The sequence below is a fragment of the Glossina fuscipes genome, unplaced genomic scaffold (genome assembly GCF_014805625.2).
Source record: "Glossina fuscipes isolate IAEA_lab_2018 unplaced genomic scaffold, Yale_Gfus_2 2, whole genome shotgun sequence".
NCBI lineage: Eukaryota > Metazoa > Arthropoda > Insecta > Diptera > Glossinidae > Glossina > Glossina fuscipes.
The window spans coordinates 19,388,251-19,404,353 of record NW_023998416.1 but is presented as its reverse complement, the minus strand read 5'-3'; positions in this window follow the sequence as shown (position 1 = coordinate 19,404,353).

Here is a 16,103-nt window from a genome sequence, read left to right as displayed (position 1 = left end):
GCAACTCTTTCATACTTTTTCATACATGAGACATGTGAGCCTAAATTGTGGGTCCTTACAATATATAAAACAACCATTACTGCATGGACTAATTGATCCTAAGTTTTAAAGCAGCCTCTCTAAGTCTCGTTGTATACACAAAATAAGAGGAAGATGTGAATTGTTCTACGTCATCGATTTCTTTTGCTTTTGTTAGCATTTAGACGAAGTAATTGTTTTCCTTTGCTAAGAATTTTGGTCGTATTTGCGTGATAGTTGAATTTTATTCGATATTCATTAACGATACCGGTCTCTGTCTGTTATGTTCGCCTTACGTTAAAGTATATGATTATTTCAATTAAATTAATTTACTTTATAGTCTCTTAAACGATGGTTAACCTAAACAATACTTTTCAATTAGTCGTAAAGTAATTTTTTCATATATGTATATATATATATGTTGTGGTTAACCAGTCATTACAACGATAAAATTGACCCAAATAACTGCCTTGAGCGTACCTATTATTTGCATGGTCTTAATAAACTTTATGAATGGCAGATGAATGTAAACTTGTTAACAACCATCGGTCAGAGCGACTACATTTTACTGCTTCTAAGCCGGAATGCATGCATACGTCTGTGCGTATGCAGAGAGAATCATATGTAAAACAAAAGAAAATTTATTTGAATTAATAATTTTCCTGTTTTCGTTGAAACAAATATTAGTTTTGGTAAACTAACATAGTTTAAGTGGCTTTCTCTCTTTACTTTAAATACACATAAGCTTCAGATATAACTTCAACTCATTAAGTTTTGATTAACCATAAGATGAAAATTTATATAATCTATTTTATATAATAAAATAATTAATTCTAAGAAATCTTGTTGCATTTTAATGTTACTTTTAATACTGTTTTTGTATCGCAGCTTACATCACAGCCACTTCAATTAATAATAAATATATAAATTTCTATAATGAATTCAATATAATGTAAGTAATCATATGCACACAGAACAGCAATCAAAGCTAATGTAATAGTATCTTAAATATTTTATCAATATCTTGTTTATTAATAAATTCATGGAAAATGTAATGGATTGATGTTTAGTCGGTTTGAATGTTTTTATTAATTGTAGAAGGAAGCTTCACTTGCGAGTGATAATAATTACATTCGTAAATTTCGAAATGTATTGGCTTGAAGTGCTTACTTCTTCCATTCCTTCGATTATATCGAACAATGATATAAAGCGTAGAATAAATATTCGAATCGTTGTTGAAATTACGTTAAGATTCTGCAGTGGTTTTTGAACCTTAGGGTAAGATTACAGCTGAATATCTTGGAAAGAAAGTCTATTTCTCGAGGCGTAACAGAGGTAAGGACTAATGGGGTGAGCAGTAGTCACATTCAATATTCAGAGTTCTTGTAAGAGTTGCAAAATGAAGGATTTCGTCTTTGCATTTTTTAGGGATACACGATTTTGGACTTGAACAAGTATTGTACAGTTAGCTGCCTTTGCCTAAGATATGTGAAATACAAGCCAACGTTTTGGTTCGAAAATCTTATTCGCTTTTCTTTTTTTTTTCAGGGGAAAAGACGACAATAAAGACATATTGAGTTCGTTCTACCGCTTGTGGTATCCGGGAAGACGCCTTGAATGTCTAAGTTCGCATCTTCTCGATCAGCGAAGGATTTTTAACCAATGTAGCTCTGTGTGTCCAGTCAGTGGTCTCTTTATTTGCACATATTATTATTTAAATTATTAATTATTTTAATACAGTCCTAAGTTATGAACAATTAATTACTCTATTTATCTCTTTTTTACTTCGGATATCTTCCTATGCCGATGCCGTTGTTTTGAATGAGGTATCACTTGCGAATAGTAACATAAAATAAATTCGTTCTTCCTTTTTTGAGATCACAAAGCACATGCTATCAAATACTTATCTTTGGTCAGCATAGGTTAACGCCTGTCCTGCCCATTTTTCAGACAACATCTCATGGATCTCGTAAGTTACGAGCATTCGCTAAACACTTATCTGAAGCGATAGGTTCATATTGTTTCGTAGAGGCTTTCTTTGAAAGCGGGCCTGATTCGTCCACAACAACGTTCACAAAAAGCGGAATGAAAAAGAAATGTAGCCTACGTTCTCTAAGAAATACAGAACAAATATTTAATACAAATATTTGCGATTAAAGTTAAGCTACGAACTTTTTAATAATCTCCGAGCGCTCAACTCTGACATCGACAATTATTAGAGCATTGCGCAAGTAATAAAAGTTCTCCGCAATACGAATATCACTCTTTTAGTTCCCTCGCTAAATTATGTCAAAGTCTCTATATATTTTTGCACAATTTTTGTATGTTTTCACATATCGAACACAGATTCATACACAAAGTTGTTAAATCGAAAGTTAGTATGCATTCATATTAGTTAAGCTTATGATTTAATGCTGCCGCATGTATCAGCAATGGATTACTTGAATTTGCGTGCATGTGCTTGTGTTTCTAGAAACGCTTGGGTCCTCATTTAATTATGTCTATGGCGAGCGAATTTATGTATACTCGATGCTTGCCTAAAGGGCAATGTTGCGCTGCGAAGACGAAATGATGCGGAAGTTCCTGAAATATGTTAAATAGTGGACCAAATTGTTTACAGACGTTTCCACATAAGGTCCGTCCCCCCTTTTGATCCCATGAGACAAAGGTTCAGAGTTGTAATTATTTTGTAGCATGGCTTGTACGGCAGCCTATCATAGTGTTTTGTAACGTAGAAACCGGCAAAGGCAAGGAGATGAATTTTCGGTGAAGTCAGCACATTTGACCGGTGCGAACTTGTAAACCGATAGATGTCGGCAAGTTTACGCTGTTTTTGACCGAATTGTCAGAATAAATGGGTGTAAACTTGAAAAGAAAAAATGTAAATCTGTCGCGATTCTTCTACCCGATTAGTTTAGAGCAACTGTAAGTGTTGAAAATTGACTTAGAAATGGTAAGTGTAGTGTAGTGAGATATATGATAGCGTAAATCGAAGCAATACGGAAAGTAGTTTATTTATACGTTCACGTAGATGGAGAACGGATAGTTTTATAAATGCAGAGAATGACTAAATGAAAAAAAAATTCAATTGATTTTGTAACGAGTTATTATGGATTAAATGGGAGGAGAGAATTTCAACTGCAAATGTGTAGAAACGTGTTTTGGCGTAACATGTGGAATTTTATTTGAAAAAAAATCCATTAAAAATTGAAGTGAAAGAGCACTTGTTTTTTTTGAAAGAAGTTCAAAATTCACTAAGGTAGGTCGAATTAAGAATGATACTCCTAGCCGTGGTCAGTAGACGGGAACATCGCTGCTTTGGCCGCGAGGGCAGGTCTAATCACCGAACATCGTGAAGTAAATGTTCCTAGCCGAAAACCCTTAGGTATATCTATCGATTGTTGGTATTAACTACTGTTACCCTACGTCATAGATTAAAGGTTTTATTTATGCGTTAAAATACATGAGTACTATTTTATGCCTTTGCGTCTTTGCAAAGTGAACTTAATGGTTGGCAGAAAAACTCTATAATTTCCTATGCAACGCGTATGTTTGTTATTTGTTAGCCTATGTGTTGAGCAAATTCATTACTCATTTCGTACATCCGTCAGATGAGATTTGAATGACTATTTGCTGTCAATCATAATTTCAAGTCATTTAATTACACTATTGTAATCGTTTCGATTTACCTTCCTGTTGCTGACAGGTGCAGTTTCTCAGTTAGCTTTAGTACGATTAATGCAATCTCATGATTAAAATTAAAGCCTAGACATCAATTTCTTTTCATATTTCGTTTAAATAATATTCGATAGTCGGAACAATATTAAAGTTTGTGTTCTAATTCATTAAACCGAAGTCTTATACTAATGCTCTAAGCTATGGAGCTTGTGCTTGTAATTCTAAATATATATAAATTTATCTTTAAATTTTGTAATAAAATTTCGAAAATGTGTAAACTTGTTTGTTGTAAATGTAAATTTAATGGGAAGAGAAACTAGTCATGAACGTGAATTATTATTAACAACGCAGTTCGGGGTGTATGCATGGAAGTTAAAAACCTCACAACTCACTCACATGCAACATACATTATCACAAATTGCGGATGTGCATCATTGTAGTTCTTGTTGTAGTTCTTGTTCTATAGGTATATAGAACATATATATATATAACATATAGAACATATAGAACATATATATATATATATATATATATATAGATGAGTGAATGTGATTTCGTCATTACGCGTTTATTTATGAAATGTAAAACGCATTCAACACACACACACACCTACACACACATCAGCCCATTTATTCGCTTGATGATAGATAGACGCCTCAATCATGAATATGAACCGACGTACGTTTACGTACGAGATAGCATATGGTATAGACGCATGTATGTGTGTTTGGTATCTACGTGAAAAAGATCTTGTCTGTCTGTGATTCAACAAAAAAAAAAAAAAACACCAAAAAGATAGAAACGGAAAGGACGGGAAAAGCGAGTGGATGGGGGGAAAACTACATTGAAAACTGATTTCATTGCATTGGAATTGAAATAATAAAATTTTATATGCCAACGCGCGCAACCGAAGTACCAAAAAAAAAAAAAAAAGTAAATAAATAAAGGAAAAAAAAGCCTGCGGATTTAAAGCTGTACAAGAACAATAACAACAACAACAGCAACAGCCACGAAACCATCAGCAATAATATTATTGAACAATTTTGCAGGTATAGAGGGCGTAGGGGCCTGCCTGTCTGAGAATAGTAAATGGGCACAAAAGCACAACACACAACAACACACTAACATATACACAAATACAAACAACATTTCATACACTTCATGATGCTAACAAGTCAGACAATTTGTGCCGCTGAGTTAAGCTGTATTGGGTTCACAGTTGGAAGTTTTTTTTTTTTTTTTCAATCCTTTTGAACAGATGAGTGATACAAGTGTACATACATTTTTATCCACATATAAACAGACACACCCATGCACATACACAAACACTTTTATACGTAGACTATGCAAACATGTGTTTATGCATTGGCTGCAATAATAATAAAACTATAAAATAGTTGTTTCGTTCGCTACAAAGTGTTCGGTTAATGCGTTTGTTTATTTTTAAAATGAATCCTTTTTTACGGTGTTTCAATGTCCGTTTATCCTCAATTTCGTCAAGGAACTGAATGTCTATTATACTTAAACGGATTTTGATAGCATCTATGGCTGTGGGTTTACACTATTTTATAGCCTCTTAAATGTCCGTTTTTTTTTCCCCGTTTATTTGTTTTTTTCGTTTGCTTGTTTGTTTGCTCGTTTATCTCTTTGCGAGAACCATAGACAAGGGTGTGAACAAATACTGCTAAGCTTCTGTCATATTGAATGTAAAATTGATATATAAAACTGATTTTATTATAATTGGTTCAACAACACACACCTTAACTATGCAGAATTTAGTTTGTAAATTACTTCGATTGCACTCATTAGTGCATCCATTAAAACTCTATTCATGAAACTAAAATGGACTTGTTACTAGTATTATTTATAATAAAACAAAAAAAATAAATGTATTTAAGACGCCTGAGTATTTTATCAAACTTCCATATATTCCTGCAGTCGGTGAGTTTTGGACAGGCGGGAAATTCGGCTCCTTAAATTTTATTACAGTCCTTTAAAAAAATACAAACGATTTGGAAGAACAAGCATCACTCTGCTTACATTTTTATAAGGTTTTGTTGTAAGTTAATAGGGAACAGGAAATAGGGAAATTCGTTCACAATGGATGTCCAAAATGCGCTTAATGTCAAGCATTGGTTTCTTGTTTTCACTCTGCGTGCAGCACTTGACAGCACTGACAGTATTTTGGTTACCCACAGTCTATATGTTATTGTTTGAAGTCGATATAGCTGGGTTCGTTTCGACCAGACATGTATAGAGCATTAGAGCTTCGCAATGAAAATAGTAGCATAACGAAGAAAGCTTTGCTAGCAGGTTACTCCTGATATAGTAGGCGCTCTTGCAAAAATGTCGATAAAGCTAAACTATGGGCCTGATAACTACTATTCCTTCTACCTCCTTGTACAGCAAATTGTAGCCGAAAGTTCCGGAAACATGGTTACCCAAACTTAGCTTGCCGCTATGGATGACTTTTTAGTCTTTGTGCAACAATTCTGAATCGTTTGAGATTATAAAAGCAAACTGGAGGACTTAAAAAGTAGCTCGGGAATAGGTTAGGAGTGCTTTCTTAACTGAAATAAGCGTCCATCTAACTTTTAAAGTTTTTTGCCTCATATGCATCGTATTTCGAAAGGTGTTTCAAACAACTTTTCTACCTAAAACCAAGTGATATATTTGTTTGGTCAAAGGTTTTGCAACGGCCAGAATAGAAATTTTCGGAGATTCTGCAAAGTAACAATTGTCAGTTTTGCATGCATGTCTGTCCGTCCGTCCGTTCTTGTACAATAAATACTCTGCCGGTGGGAGAAATTGAGATAACGACTTCAAATTTGCCAAAAACCTTGAAAGTTCTTGCACGTAGGCTGATGTGTAAAATAGATGAAATTGGTCAAAACTCACTCCTAAAATGTATTATAAACTAAAAACATCTCTTTTTTAAAAACGAAAAAATTTGCATTTTATTTCTTCATTACTCATAAAGTGTAACAATAATTACGAGATAGATATTTCTCCATGCACCCTTAGGCGATCGCGCCAGATGTGTACAAAGATCATGACCATAAAAAATACAATTTCTTTTTCTGCTTTATATAAAGTTGGTGGCTAGACAAGATTCGCTCAAAGTGAAAAATGATTACGTTGCTTGTTAAATTTATTTGTTATTTTCAAAATTAATTCTTTTTTTATTTAATTATTTTTTTTTTTTATTTTATGAATTCTTTTATATATACTATATTTATTTATGTTTTTTAGTCTACTTAAATAACACATTTTTTTATATTAATTTTTTTTTTCGAATGAATGCTTTTAGTAATTAAATAAAAATAAATTTTGTTTCTCAAAAGTCAGAGTAGTTTTTCAACATAACATGCAAATAAAATGCAAATTTCTGTTCAAAAAATAAGCTTTTTTTTTTTTGGTCATCATTAATAGACAATCGTAGCCCAAATAAATAGAGAATGTAACGAGAGCGTAGAATTCATCCATACTATAGGGTGATGATGGAGTGTAAATGCGTGCGTTCGCCACAATACATAAAGTTTTAATTTTGGTTTATAAAACGGCTTAAATGTAGAAAAAACACATTGTGGCTAATTTGAGAAGATAAACGTGGTTTTTTGTGTCAGTTGGTCGGTTAGATCGAGTTTATATATGTAGTATAAAATAAATTAAATTAAATATACATCATTTACACTTAAACCAAATTGAACGTAAAATAGCATCAAATTATTAAATGGATGCATGTGTATATGTGTGCTATTCATGGATATAAGTATAAATATTTTTTTAGGGAAAGGCATACATAGGCATGGTTAACAGCGTATGGAATTTTTTTTTTTTTTTTTTTTTTTTTTTTTTTTTTTTTTTAATAGTAAAACACATGTGAAATGCCCGACAATTTAAATGTTTATTGGTAACAACAGTTGCGGTCGGTTTAGATTATGTACTAAAAACCATAAATATTGTGTTTATTAAAAATTATGAGGTCATAGTTATATCGTTGTTTTTGTTATTACTACACTCATAAATATTTGAGTCACACTAAATGTAGTTATCAAAGAACGCGTAAATATCATAACAAATATAATTTTAATATGAAGCGCTGCGTGTGCATGTACGCATGTACGTGTAAAAAAAAAAAATAAGCGGCAAGCGACGAATCCCTATTACCCTTAAGAGAATTTGGAGAGTGACTCATCGCCATCTTGTTATGCTGAAAACGTCATCTTAAAGCCTTCCAAAGCAAATGAGATTCGCAAGAGATGTGCCAAGTTTCTGATAATGATTAGGATTTTTTGTTTTCACATTCTATGTGTGTTCGGCATTACGTTGCAAACGTTTAGGTAAATCTAACTTTACTGCAATTGATAATAAAATTGTTTAAAATATTTGACAAAAATTACAAATCGATATTCAAGTTGAATGAACTTTACATTTTATTATTAACCCTGCCATCGTTCTGTCTGAAGTAAGAGCGCATAAGTAAGTAAATATTATTGTTTTAGCAGTTAAAGCATATATCAGCATTACAGACTTACGTTGGAGCAACAGCATATGTTGTCAAAAGTCTTTTGCTGTTGCCGTTGCTATTGCTATTATTTGTTGTCTTTGTTTTCTTCGCAAAATTGCTCGAGGCTTAGAGTAAAGAACAAGCGAGACCTTATGCATATATATATATATATATACACATACACATACGTACACACATATGTGCAGAAACACGCTCAAGCACATAATATGCTTAAAAATCTTTTTGAAAAGCTTTGGTTCTTTCTTTATCGGAGCATAAATTGTTGCATGAATCTATGTATGTGTGTGTATGTGAAAGGAGTAGGTGTGCTATGATACGACACTAGATAATGCTTAAGCTGCTGTACCAACTGAAGCACGATTAAACTTCGTTAGAATTGTAACTATCAGCCGTTACAACCTACACATATGCATGGGAAGCTGACCTTGATGTGGTATCGCTTTCTGTTTTTTCTTTTTTTTTTTGCTTCACTTTGATTGCTTACCAAGTTAAATGTTGAGTAAAGATACAACGACCCTTTTTCATTGAAATTTTTATACCGTTATAATTTATATGTGTGAAAGCTTTTTCTTTAAAATGATTTCTCTTTTCACAAAGGCCTCTTTCTCTCGCCTCATAGTAAATATTTAAGAGAATCCTAGCTAAAAACTCAGATAACGTTCTAAGCTGAATATGTAAAAGTTCTCCTTTTAAGAGAATCAGAGAGAGAGAGAGAGAGAGAGAGAGAGAGGGAGAGAAATAAAAAAAATGTTACTTAAATCACTTTTATTATCAACATCGCTTTAATGATAACTAGTGTTTGTTATGAAAGCTCATTTCCTACTAAAGCGAGGAGATATTCAACCAACGTACAGGTGCAACGTGCAGGTGCGTGCTCTTTGCCATTCAATTAAATTCAATACTTGTAGTAAATGGTCAGTAAAATCGCATTTATGCACATGTGTAGATATAAGTAGCTTAGTAAGGTAGCCAGTTAGTAAGGGTTACTATAAAGGTTACCACAAAAAAATAAAAAATAAAAATAGAAGAAATTGCAAATTAACTGTGCATCTCGGTACGATTTAGCGCAGAATTTCCTGGCTTTATCGTTAGGTATTAAAGGATTTCTCTGCCAAGAGAAGTTTCATAAAGAGGACCTAGAGTAACTTCGACTTTTACCTTCCGCTTTAAATCACTAAAGAAAAATTCAGCTATTTGACGAATTGGATTGATCAAAGATGTACACAAAATTCAATCATTAAGAAATCACACATTCCAAACGTCCAACTCTGCTGACTGCCGTTTGCTTTTAAGACTTTATTCTCTACTTAGCATCTGCGGGGCACATTACCCTTTTAGAAAAGAAGTCAAGTTAAAGCTTAATAATAAGATCAACTATTTGATGCCATACCCCACTTGTCTTATTCTATAATCTCTGCCTTTTATTACGCATTTATTACTGTATATAGTGATCACATTTTTGGTCCCTCTTTTTTTCTTTCATTTGATGATCTTATTCCTTATGATGTTATATTTATTAACTAAAGAGCAAAAATATTCTCGATTCCTTGCTGTGTGTTTAATTTCATCCACGCGTCTTAGCTCTGCCTGATTTCGACTATAACGCAGCCATGACATATGCCTTCTGCCCATACCAGCCTTCGATATGGCCTTCCATTATTAAGTATAGGAAGGAGTTCATATGTTTTTCGTTTTTTAATACACGTTAACAACTCACGCTCAGATTTTATTCTTAACAGGTCTTCAGCATTGGATACGAGATCTGGCCTCGATATATTTAGACTTCTATGGCCAAACCACATCTCAAATTCTGTTCATTGTACTGATGTTGTCTTGTGTACAGAACGACTTGAGAGAGCTCTAGCATTTCTTGCATCAATCGAGTCGGAAGCGTTTGCCGAATGGAAGACTGTTCGCTCATCTGAAATTTATCTAATGTTTTTTTTATGCAGCAATTCGCAATTTTCGAGAGATTTCATGTCAACTTGTGTACTGACATGTTGTGACCTAAAGATGAGTTTTATTAAAAGTTGATTGGATCGACCCATAAAACACCACATGTAAAAAAAATCATTGTACGGAAAGGGCTTGCAATGTTTTATATTTCTGGCTCGGTAACAAGCAATACTTTTTTGACATGGCAACAGAATTTTGAAACCTTGGATGAGATGAAACAACTTTTGGAACCACTTGCTACATAAACTTTTAATTTTCAGGTCGCAAATATTCAAGATGATTTTATGAAATTTCATACATTCGCAAATTTTTGGACTTACCGACGAAGGCTACTGAAATTTATTTGAATTCACTAATGGAAAAACCATTGTATGAAAAAAGACTCCCGTTTTTGATATTTCGGCGAAAACCGATAGAAACCAATATACAGACGTAGTAATGGCATGAGAAAAATTTAGATCGAGTGGGATCATTTTTTCAATAACCTCCGAAAGAGTTCTTATAAAACAAATGAAAGTTTATATGGCAACAAGTTTTAAATAATGGTATATTATGCTGCTTCGCTAATGAGGGCAAAGGAATGATGAGCTCTTTGATGAAAAAACCGAGGCATACTAAATGTGGAAAAAGTTCTACACTGCATTAGCTGGTAAAATCTATAGCTGTCTTATTAAATTCTTACCGTTTGTTTCTAATAGTTGAAGTGCTGTAGGCCAGAGAAAGAACTACTTGGTTCGACTATAATGTTTTAATTTGTTGTTGTTTTTACTAACTATGTTTGCGTTATGGAGACTCTCGAATAGTTGCCACTGGGATAATTTATAAAAGAGCTAGAGCTCTCAGCCAAACATAGCATGGCAAACAACTTAGTTAGGCAATCAACTTATAGTCGGATTGCTTTTAATTTCTTTCTTTATTTCAATTATCAATCATTTTTGCGACCTTAAGAAATTCTTTAATAGAAAACGTTCAGCAAAGCGATGAAAGCGCTGCTGTTGCCTATTAAGTATGCATATTATAGGATATGCATACCCGACGACTGACAGGCGTAAGTAAATAATACGGACTTTGAATCCTCTTGAACATTGCGCAATAATTCTAAGTTGCATTCGTTGCTCTTTATGAATGAAAGTGCTTTGCAAGGCATCATTTGGCATAATTAGGTCAATGATGCTACGACTATATATGCAAGTTATGTTACAAATAATATTGGAGTTAATAGGGGGTGAAACAGTTTTATTTTCTCCAAATTTTTAGTCAGTTGTGGCTTCAACATATCATATTTCAGAAATCACTAGCGATAAGCTTCTTAATTGAAAACAGTTCATTTTACTTAGGCTGGATCACGTCGACTCATGTAAAAATTCCGATGAAAAGTGAGTCTTTGCGTGGAAACAATGTATGACGTCTGACGACTGCAACGTTATTGTTATTATATTTAATATTATATCAAGGAATTTTATATACATTTCGGTTTTCATTATTTATTTAAAAAAAAAAAATCGTGCTTAACAAAACTGAAATTTATGACAAATACAGGCAAACCTGTTTTTGTGCGGTAGATAGGGACCGCATAAAAAAAGTCTCACTTAGAAAATATGTCAAAGCTTTACGAAATAGCAAGAAAGTATTTTCCAAACAAAATAAATAATTAAATTACACATTGAAACATTTAAAAAAATTTTAATTTCTAATTTTAAACAAGGAGAAATTTTCAAAATGTACATAATTCAATATGTACTACTCGTCGTAGTTCAAAACGCGCGAAAACAATTAATTTACCTTTAATCTCACTATAAAATTAATCCTGTCTTAATGGTTAAAAGGTCAGCAATTAACTAAAGTTATTAGATGGCGCAGTATGTATTGAAATTGGCTGATGCAATATATGCATAAGAACATTGAGCATGCCTAATGAAATAGGCTAATGCAATAGGTATGAAAATGGCTGTTGCAATGTGTACATACACACTGATAGCAAAAAAAGTGATGCCAACACAGTTCAGATTGATCTAACCTCTCGGCGAAATTCAATGTGTCGATATTCATATACCGCACAAAAAAAAAATCGCACAAAAAGAATCGCACAAAAAAAGCGCATAAAAAAGACCGCACAAAAACAGGTTTGACTGTATACATAACTCTCCAATCAACATTCGCTTTCTGCTCAGTTTAAAAATTCATCCAAAAAGTTTAACAAATGTAACAAACTTTGAAGCATACAAACTCAAGCAGAAAACGTTTATTTGTTGGAATCTCAAATCAACATATCTGAAATTAATAAATTTGTCCGTGACAAGCCTATAGGAAGTCGCTCCACAGAGAGTTTTATAAATCAATAACAAAAACTGTGCAAATCTTTATTTATTGATATACGTTGCGTATACGTTATCAATAAATGTTATTTAAATACTTAATTATCATAAAATCTTTCATGGTTTATTATTTGTAATCAAATCTTTCTTCATTTTCTTTTCGCCTCCACTACCGAAAAATAGAGGCACATTCAACTTACCTAAACGTTTTGCATCATCCGTAAGGACGCTTCAAAAATCTTATAAACTATATATATATTCTGGATCAGTATGAGATATATTTTCGATTTAAAAATATTGCTTTGTTCGTCTGTCTGCCGGTCGATTTATCTTTCTGCGTAATGTCTGCAGTGAGCATTTTCCTGGTCTTAGAAATGAAAATATCGATTTTATATTAGGTGAAAACCTTCATCACTTGCTGTAGATTTTACCATGGGCTAAGACCCTACGTTTGAGCTCACCAAAGCCAACGATGGTAAATATTAGTGCAGGTAAAATATCGAATCATTATCTCTCGTATCAAAAACTTCGCGCAATAGCTTTTACTGTCAAATGGTTATCGTTATTCGTAATAAATAACGAACGTGCTTCGGATATGTGAGTGTGTATTCCTGAAAGTCTGGCAATAGACATATCTCTTATCTTTCTCTTATTTCTAATGTTTCAAATTCTACAGAAAACCCTAAGGTGCCTTATAAGAGTTGATCTTCTTAGCCTGAGTCCAATTGAACAGAGAAAGAGCAACAATTTTTTCTCATTAATACATCTCAGCTTGAGAATCGAAAAAATTTGCCATAAACGTTGAGAACAATGTTGCATTTTAGCGATTTCTGTCATCCTAACACCTTATGAAAGTTTAATCTGATTTCTTGTAATTGCTAAGATATCTTGCCTTGTATCCAGTAAGACAGGCACCATATTACATATCCTAGCAAAAGGGAGAAAAATAAAAAACTTATCAGATTTTATGCCAATAAATGAAATTTCTTTTATGATGATCTTTTACATATGTTTTTATTTACTTATATATAATTTGTGTATGCATTGGCCAAGTATTAGTTTGGGTTTAGTCATTTAATACCAACGGTGCACACCAGTAAGTCCTTTTGGGAAATTAAATTACAAACATAAATTTCAAAATCCAATTCGGTTCCGTAAGTAAGTAAATCCAGGGTTTTCTTGTTATCCTCTACTTCAAATATCGGCCATAGCACGAAGACATCCTACTGCAAGGTTGCAAAGGTGGCCAAAAAAATCTCAATGTATTTCGAGGTTTTCTTTAGGATTTTTCTTTTTATCTTTCATTCGGTCTAATCTTTTGGCGTCGTGCAGTGGATGTCAACAACACTACGGATTTGGCAAATGTTGATGCTCGACGTGTTCTAACATAACATAACATAACAGTTGGTTGGTTGGCGATTTTGTTTTCTATGTTTTCTTGCAACAGAAAAGCAATCGTTGACACCAAAAATCGACTCAAACAAACCACAATCCAAAAGAGAGCAATAGCACCAGATCTATAGATATATATAAATATACAAACATACATATGTACATGTATACATACGAACATATACGTAGGTATATATATATATATATATATATATTAAACAATAGTTCGAGGAAATATACGGTTTTCGTTTGAATGCCAAATAGGTTATGTAGTAAGACTTACTCTCATATACATACATACATATACGTATACATAAATACATTAAGTCGTACAAATAGCTGAATACTTAATTTAGACTTTGTTCACTTACGGTAAGGAGTGGCAGGAGTAGTAAGGGCTATGACAGTAATAGCAGTAATAGTAGTAGTAGTAGTAGTAGTAGTAGCAGTAGTATTAGCTTAGTAGTAGTGGAAGTTAAAGGGTTTATGCACATACTCTAGCCATTAAGGACTACTACTACTACAATATGATTCGAGCTTTGAAAACAAACATGTTGTGGTACGTTTTCTTTTTTTTTGTTTTTTAAGGGCAAATAAGCTAACAACAACAATATCAACATTGGTAATAAATATTAGCACACTTAGAGAAATTTTAAAACGGACAAAATAACTTACAATTAACATATGTCTATATTAAAAAAATATTATTACTATTATTATTATTATTACAATTAATTTAGCGAGAGAAATAAAATCTAAGACTGAAGTGTTAAACCTGTAGCACCCAAGGCTATCGGCTTTGTTTAAATCTTCACCGTATTTGATATTTGAACCCAAGACCATTGATTTGTTAGCCGAGATCCTTTGCCTACTCGATCACTCAGGCGGATATAAAACAAATTAAAGGTAATATGCTTAATAAATATAAGAATAATATTCTATGCAATACATACGCTAAAGTACACATCTATACAATCCTATTATTGAACTAATATGGATCTACGGAATACAATTTGTCCATCCAACGTCGCAAGTTACAAAAAGAGAATGTAAGATGCTCTCTACTGCAAAAGTAATTCAAATATTCACAAGGACTTAAACATTCCGGTCGTAGAAGACGAAATTAAGGAAAGTGCCATAAGATTTGTTGCAGAAGTCTTAAGCCATCCGAATCGGGCCGCTCGCTAACAAATTCGAAGATAAGTTCAAGTAAGGTGATCTGCATTGGCTGTCATCACCAGGCTTAAATTAGATATCAGTTTAAGATCTTAACAGTTAATGTAAATTCTATTAATAGGAAGATCCAGTAAATAAATGTATTTTATAAAGAAAAGTAAAATATAACTAAATATATATATTCAAGGTTAATATGAACGACGGATTTGCGTAGAGCTCAACACATCGAGACCAGGTAATAAAACTAAATCTAAAGGTCATATTAATTTTCGAATTTTCCGAGTGTACGAGGTGTTTCTGTGTTTCCGGTGCAAAAAATCTGGTGAAAATGTAGAAATACTAACAACAACAACAACACTGGCCAATGACCTGGAAATGTGTACAGCATTTTATTGTTCAATCATCATTCTTGGTATGAAGCAAAACAGAGGAGCACGGAATAGTTTCAATAAGTTTCAATTTGTATTTGTTGTTGTTATTGTGTAGTGGAAACCGATTTTCTTTTTTACTTTCTGTCTCTTTTTGTATACATTTTGCAGAGATTCAGCTTTACTTGTCGTTTGTTGTTTAACGTATTATTTTATGCAATGTCATGTGACGGTAAATCGTTTAAAAGGATGGATTCGCATTCATATGGTCTTCGTTGATGATGAAAGTGATTTTTGCAATTCTGCGATTGGTAAGATGGGTGGTGGATGTTGCATATTTACATGCCAACTTTTTTCTCGTTTAAATCATATTTTCGTTTCGCATATAAAAAATGGATTTTCCTAAGCAGTCTTTAGCGCACGTAGAGGTTTTCCTTTTCAATAAAAAGAAAATTACTTTGTGCGACAAAAGGTTTTTTTCTTATCGATTAGAAAATCATCGGTAGGCCGGAAGAGTCGCATAAGAAAACAAGATACGTTGACCTCAAGTTATTCATGTATTGATTTTCATTAAATATATTTGAGATTTTCATTACTTGTATGTAAAATTGATGGACTCTTTTTCTTATTCTATAATTAAGTTAAACATCGAAAATCCATACTCACAAG